This window comes from Panthera uncia, chromosome D1 (assembly GCF_023721935.1).
Source record: "Panthera uncia isolate 11264 chromosome D1, Puncia_PCG_1.0, whole genome shotgun sequence".
NCBI lineage: Eukaryota > Metazoa > Chordata > Mammalia > Carnivora > Felidae > Panthera > Panthera uncia.
The window spans coordinates 51,258,848-51,265,794 of record NC_064808.1 but is presented as its reverse complement, the minus strand read 5'-3'; the positions used below and the strand labels follow the sequence as shown (position 1 = coordinate 51,265,794).

The following is a 6,947-nucleotide window of genomic DNA, read 5'->3' as shown; positions in this document are numbered from 1 at the left end:
AAAAAGGCTGGCAGAAAGATACAAAGTTGATTTCTTCAATCTAGAAAATCTTAGGTAATTAAGAAATTGCTTAATTGCAAATAAAAAGAAAAGAAAAAGAATATTATCCATAAAGATGGAGAGAGAAAGGTCTGAGTGAAAAATGATTATATAAAAATTAAAAGCCTGACTTTCATTGACACGATTATTATCATTTCACCTGCAAAGTAACAATTACTGTAAGTGTATTGTATGCTAACTGCTCCATACAGGTTCATTTGTTTAAGCTTCAAACAAGCCTGTGGCTACATATTATAGTGATTCTCTGCTTTACAGATAGGGAATGGAGAGCCCCTCGGTTCATGACTGAGTCAGGATTCCCACCAAGGCAATCTGATTCCATAGTCTGCAACCCTATCTTTTATGCACACTGCTCCGAAATTCCAAAATACATAACAGGAACAAACTGGGAGCAATAAATAAGGTGCACAATTTTAAGTGAATACTGAACTCTAAGTAATCCAAGGGACTGCTAAAAACGTATCAGAATCTTATGCACTATAAAAGGAAGTAAATGACTTACACTGTTAATATGCGAAATTGAGGAATGGAAGGTCAAGATGAAAGAGACAATATACTAATTAGAAAAGCGGTCAGGCTCAGAGTAGCAGTAGCATAAAAGGTTCCTGATCAAGGAACACCTTATGTCATCACTGAAGTCTAGCCCTCAGAGAGAAGCCATGGGTCTTCACTGAAGAGCCAATGTCCTCCACAATGGCCAATATTACTTTCTTATAGCTGATGATTACTGGGTACTTTATAAGACTCTTTTATATACATTATTATGTTTAGTCCCCTTAATTTTTTTATCTAGTGTATGACTATTTCCATTTTACATATTTAAACATAGAGCTCACTTGAAAGTAGAAATCAGGAATTTAAAAACATGGCTTACAGATTCAACCATATCCCATCAACTCAGTATCTCTAACTTCCTCATTGCCTATATATTTCTCCCCATGTCATGTTTTTGCGTTTGCTTCCAGTGGGGAATAAGATCTGGGTTTCTATACTTGATGAGAGAGATATCATTTTCTTCCTCTCTCATTTTTCTTTCTAACACATAGATTTTAAACTGATATTTCATCCTGAGGTCAGAAGTCTTCTCATAGATACCTCTTCTTGGTATGTAGAGGTCTCTGCCTCTCTCAACAGATACATCTTTTGGATAGTGTAAAGAGATGCATGTTGCCTTCCCAGACAGGGTTTCAGAAGATATCAGCACTATTGAGGTGGGCCATCATGGATAAATATTTTTGTTTTTATATGTGCAGTTTCAGAAATATGATCTGAAGGGACCATGCTCCAGGACTACTGCCCGTCGTTTCCATTGACATAGTAAGTATTGATTAACCATGCTGTCATGTGTGGATTGACAATGGGAGGGGAATTCTCCAATGGGCAGAATGCTTCTTTCCATTAATAGAAATTCCAGTGGGTTCTTTTCATTAACCTTAAAAACACTGACTTTTTCTGTGCTTTCTCCTACTGTTTATAAGAGCCAAAGGGATCATCCGGGAGGTTGAAGAAGGAACATAGAGAACTGAGCCCAATTTAGAGATGTTTTATCCAGTAAAACTAGATAAGTCTGTGTCTCCAGTGAAGAGCAGTCTTCGATGCTACTTGGAGTAGCAGAGATGGGCATTTAGTAGCTGTATCTCTTGATCGATTTTATGCCAACATTGAAGTAATTTTATTAACCCCCATCCCCATTGGCTCCTTAAAATCCAACATCTTCTAATAGGGAATTTATAGAATGTCTGGTAGATTACAGCTTTCATTGTGTTAGTGTCCTTCTGATGATGTCTTTTTAAAACTACACAATACCCTCTCTTGATGGAGACATGGAAAACATTCAGTTCCCATCAAATATACTCAGTGAAGCCACTATGGATCAGTTTTAAATATGATGTTAAAATACTCTACCAGATTCCCTTATTCTGGAGCTATACCTATTTGCAAGCATGACTCCACATTTTTGTTTATCATCGAAGACCAAAAGGTACTGGTCATGAATGGGAGGAGAGACATGAGTTGGCAGATCCTATGGGCAGAGGAAATCGCAGGTTCCCAATCTCCAATAACCTTTATGTGTTTCACCCCAGGTTGTATCTCTGGCACCTGCCTTGGTCAAAGTCCCTGGACTCCAGACATAGGAAAATGTTCAACAGCAGTCAATTCATCCCCAAATATTTCCTGCTGACTGGCCTCCCCGGTCTGGAGGCCTTGCACCCTTGGTTTTTCTTCCCATTCTGCTCCATATACCTGGTGGCCCTTATGGGCAATAGCCCGATCCTGGCAGTGATCAGGAAAAACACCATTCTGCACCAGCCAATGTACCTTTTCCTAGCTATGCTGACCTTTGCAGAGCTTGGTGTCTCTGCTTCTACACTGCCCACTGTGTTGGGCATCTTCCTTTTTGGTGCCAATGAGATCTACTTTGAAGCCTGCCTGTTGCAGATGTTCTCCATACATTCATTTTCCATCATGGAGTCAGGAGTTCTGCTGGCCATGTTGGTGGCCATGTTGATGGCTCTTTCTGGCCATCTACAACCCAGTGAGGTACACCGCCATCCTGACAGGGCCTCTTATTGCTGGTACTGGTGTTGCACTTGGATTGAAGAGTGTGATGCTCATGTCCCCACTGCCCTTCCTCCTGAAGCGTGTGCCCTTCTGTGGCCACAATGTCCTCTCCCTCTCCTACTGCCTTCACTTAGATCTAATCCAGCTGCCCTGTGGCGATACATGTCCCAACAGCATCCTGGGGCTCTGCATTATTTCCACTTTTGGGCTGGACGTACTGCTCATCATCCTCTCTTATGTGTTGATCCTCTATACTGTGCTGGGCATTACCTCTGGGGAGACAGAAGGCCCTCAACACACGTGTTTCACATATGTGTGCGGTGCTTGTGTACTGTGTGCCCCTGATCAACGTGGCTCTGGTGCACCGCTTCAGGAAGCACGCTGCACTTGCTGTCCGTCTACTCTTGGCCAATGTCTATCTTCTGGTGCCTCCTGTGCTCAACCCCATCATCTACAGTGTTAAGACAAAGCAGATTCGCCAGGGACTAATCCAACTCATTCTTCAAAGGAAATAATACAGGAGGTGGGGCCGATGAGATGATTACCTGCCAGCCAGTCATTTTCATCACCAAAGGTGGTCCAGTGAAGCACAGAGTGCTCCTCACCTTATCAAAGTTAGAAAGCTTGATAAGGCTGCATGTTGATGAATTTGAGAACCCACATTTCATATACAAGACATCATAATATAAATCAGTATTGTATAGTATTTTGTCAGCTCTTTTGGTTGTGTCAACATAAAATGTACCTACTCTTGGGGTGCCTGGGTGGCTCAGTCAGTTAAGCAACCGACTTTGGCTCAGGTCATAATCTCACGGTTCATGGGTTTGAGCCCTGCCTTGGGCTCTGTGCTGACAGCTCAGAGCCTGGAGCCTGTTTCAGTTTCTGTGTCTCCCTCTATCTCCCTGCCCTTCCCCCCACTCATGCTCTATCTCTCTCAAAAATAAACATTAAAAAACATTTTTTAAAAAAATGTACCTACTCTTAACCCAGAAATTCCAATTCTTAGCACGGCCCTAGTTTTATACTCTGATGCTTTTTTATGAACACTGAGATGTGAATGAGAATTTTCATTTCAGCAATGTTTGAGATAAAATAATAAAAGAAAAATGAACTGGCTGTCAATGGGTAAATAGTTAAATGAGTTAGGATGTGGTCATACTGTGGAGTATTCTATGGTTTAGAAAAATGACCCAGGGGACACCTAAGTGGCTCATTAGGTTCAACATCTGACTTTGGCTCAGGTCATGATCTCATATTCATGGGTTCGAGCCATACATCAGGCTCTGTGCTGACAGGTCAGAACCTGGAGCCTGCTTCAGAGTTTGTGTCTGTCTCCCTCTCCTCTGCTCATGCTCTGTCTCTCTCTGTCTCTCAAAAAAATAAAATGTAAAAATAAAATTTAAAACAAGATCCAGGTTGATAGGTACTCACAAGGCTTAAGCAAGAAATACTCACACACACACACACACACACACACACACACATTTGATAATGCTTTTTATAAAACAATTTAATCATATAAAAATATCACTTAGTGTTTAAATATATGCTAAACTGATAACAGTAATAGCTTCTTTTGGAGGGGTCTGTAATGGTGAAGAGAAGAACAAAAAGAATTCTTCCTTCATCTATATTGTTTTTTAAAATTAAGAATAATACATTCATGGGACACCTGGGTGGCTCAATTGGTTAAGTGTCTGACTTAGACTCAGGTCATGATTTCACGGTTCATGGTTTTGAGCCACTCTTCAGGCTCTGTGCTGACAGCTGAAAGCCTGGACCCCATTTCAGATTCTGTGACTCCCTCTCTCTCTGCCCCTCCCCTGCTCTCTCTCTGTCTGTCTCTCTCTCAAAAGTAAACAAACATTTAAAAAAAAGAATAATACATTCAACACTTCATTACAAAAATGTACATAACTATGTATATATACATATATTTAAGTGTATATATATATATATATATATATATATATTTAAGTGTAACCTGTTCAAACCTTGGGGCAATTAGACACAAACTAGGCACTAAGAACAAAATCCTACAGTTGAGAATAATCCCAGAAGCAACAGTTTCGTAAATCAGGAGTCTGTACGGTTCTTGAGGAATATTGACTTAATTGACTTTGGGGAATAACACTAATTCCCTCTGATAAAACCTCACTGGAAGAATCTATTGTACGTGGGCATCTCTCTCTCCCCCTCACAAGACGACTTGTCCCCCATATGAGAATCCCATCATGAATTCTAACTGCACATTTCCTTCTTGTTGTTTGTCTCATACAACACATCACAACTGTAACCAAGTAGTTATCTTTGTACTATTGTAATTTTTTTGATGTCTGGTACATTTTAAGTTTGGTAAGGCAGGACAATGTCTTTTCATTCACACCATACACTACGCACTGTGGTCCCTCTCATGCTTGGAATATACTAGCTCCTCAATAAATGTTTCGTAAATGAACAAATTAATTATTGAATGAATGAATGAATGAATACAGGTCTACATACATTTCCTTGACCTTTATATTAATATCACCCCTTTTTTTCTATGTGCAAAAACCTCATTTGATGACACTGTATACGCATTAGTCTTTCTCTCTCCTCTGTTTCTGTATCAACTACAATTTTTCTCCCTCTCTTACTTTTTCAGAATCTCTTTCTGAAGTCAGAAGAATATGCTCCTGCAAATATTAAGCCCTTTAACTTCTCAGTAAAACTTTTCTGGTCTTAATGCAAAATTTACTCTCAGTCCCAGTATGTGTACTTAAGTTAAACATTCCTAGTAACATCTGGGAGACTTTGGGGGAAATGCACATGTTTTAATCTTTATCATGTATAGATAATCTACGGAATATTACTCAGTGATCGAAAAATATGAAATCTTGCCATTTGCAATGACGTGGATGGAGCTACAGTGTATTATGCTAAGCCAGTCAGAGAAAGACAAATACCATGAGATTTCACTCATATGTGGAATTTAAGAAACAAAATAGATGAACATATAGGAAGGGGAAATAAAAGAGAGAGGGAAACAAACCATAAAAGTCTCTTTACAATAGAGACTAAACTGAGGGTTGATGGAGGGATGTGGGTGGGTGGGGATGGGCTAAATGGGTGACGGGCATTAAGGAGGGCACTTGTTTGGATGAACACTGGGTGTTATATGTAAGTGATGAATCACTGAATTCTACTCCTGAAACCATTGATATACTATATGTTAACTAACTAAAATTTTTAAAAAATAAATAAAAAGAAAATCTATGGTGATATTTCAGATATGGTATATAAGAGTACATTTGAAAGGAAATTTGAAAATAGAAAGGGGATGTGTGAGGGTGTTATCAAAGTTATATCTTGCAATATATTTCACAAATCGACACAACTCTCTAAAGTAGGTTGTTCACAACATACAAGGGATGATGGGTCATGAAAAGAGATTTGAATTCAAGTATATATGTATCTATGGTTTAAAATTCCTCATCCTTACATTTTTTTATGTTTATTTATTTTTGATAGAGAGTGAGAGACAGAACGTGAGCAGGGGAGGGGCAGAGAGAGAGAGAGGGAGACACAGAATCTGAAGCAGGTTCCAGGCTCCAAGCTGTCAGCACAGAGACTGACGCGGGGTTCAAACCCATGAGCCATGAGATCATGACCTGAGCTGAAGTTGGACGCTTAATGGACTGAGCCACCCAGGCGCCCCTAAAATTCCTCATCCTTGAACACCTTAGTAACCTGCCTCAAAATGTAATGAAGACTAATTCAGGTTTGAATATGGGTTCCTTTTTTCTTATAGGTTTTATAAAAACTATTTTTACAAGCTTCCATGCATATAGGTTCTTTTTCTCATGAGAATATCTTTATGCTGCTCATAATTGTACTTTTTTTCCCCTTTGTAAATATATCCATTCTACCTAGTCATCATTCTCTCTTCCATCTCTCCCTGCAATAGTGTCGCCCCCTGGGGGACGGAATCTGATGACCGCTCACACTGTGGCTTTTTTCTCGGTCTCAGACACCCTGGAATGCAGGTTCGGATTTCATGATGTTAATGTGTTCCTCCCTGCCCAGAATAGGGAGATTCACAGAAGACTAGGAGTAAAAATTGTGTATCCCTTTCCTTTCCACAACCTACAATCTTCCTGTATCACCTTCTACACTGAAGATGTTCTGATTAGTGGCTCATAACTCAGTGATAATTCTATGCCTCTTACTCGTCTCAAGTATCCAGTCATATACCTGCCTTGCAAAATATTCTTACCTCAATGAATGTACAGAGATCTCACCTGAGCCATTTGTCGAGGTACTGGAAGAGAGCACTCCAGATC

General features: G+C 39.7%; 1 pseudogene; it reads left to right on the top strand.

Annotated features, from left to right (window-relative positions):
* The first annotated feature begins 2,139 nt into the window (after positions 1-2,139).
* Positions 2,140-3,147, top strand: LOC125913874 (olfactory receptor 51I2-like; annotated as a pseudogene).
* Positions 3,148-6,947: the final 3,800 nt, after the last annotated feature.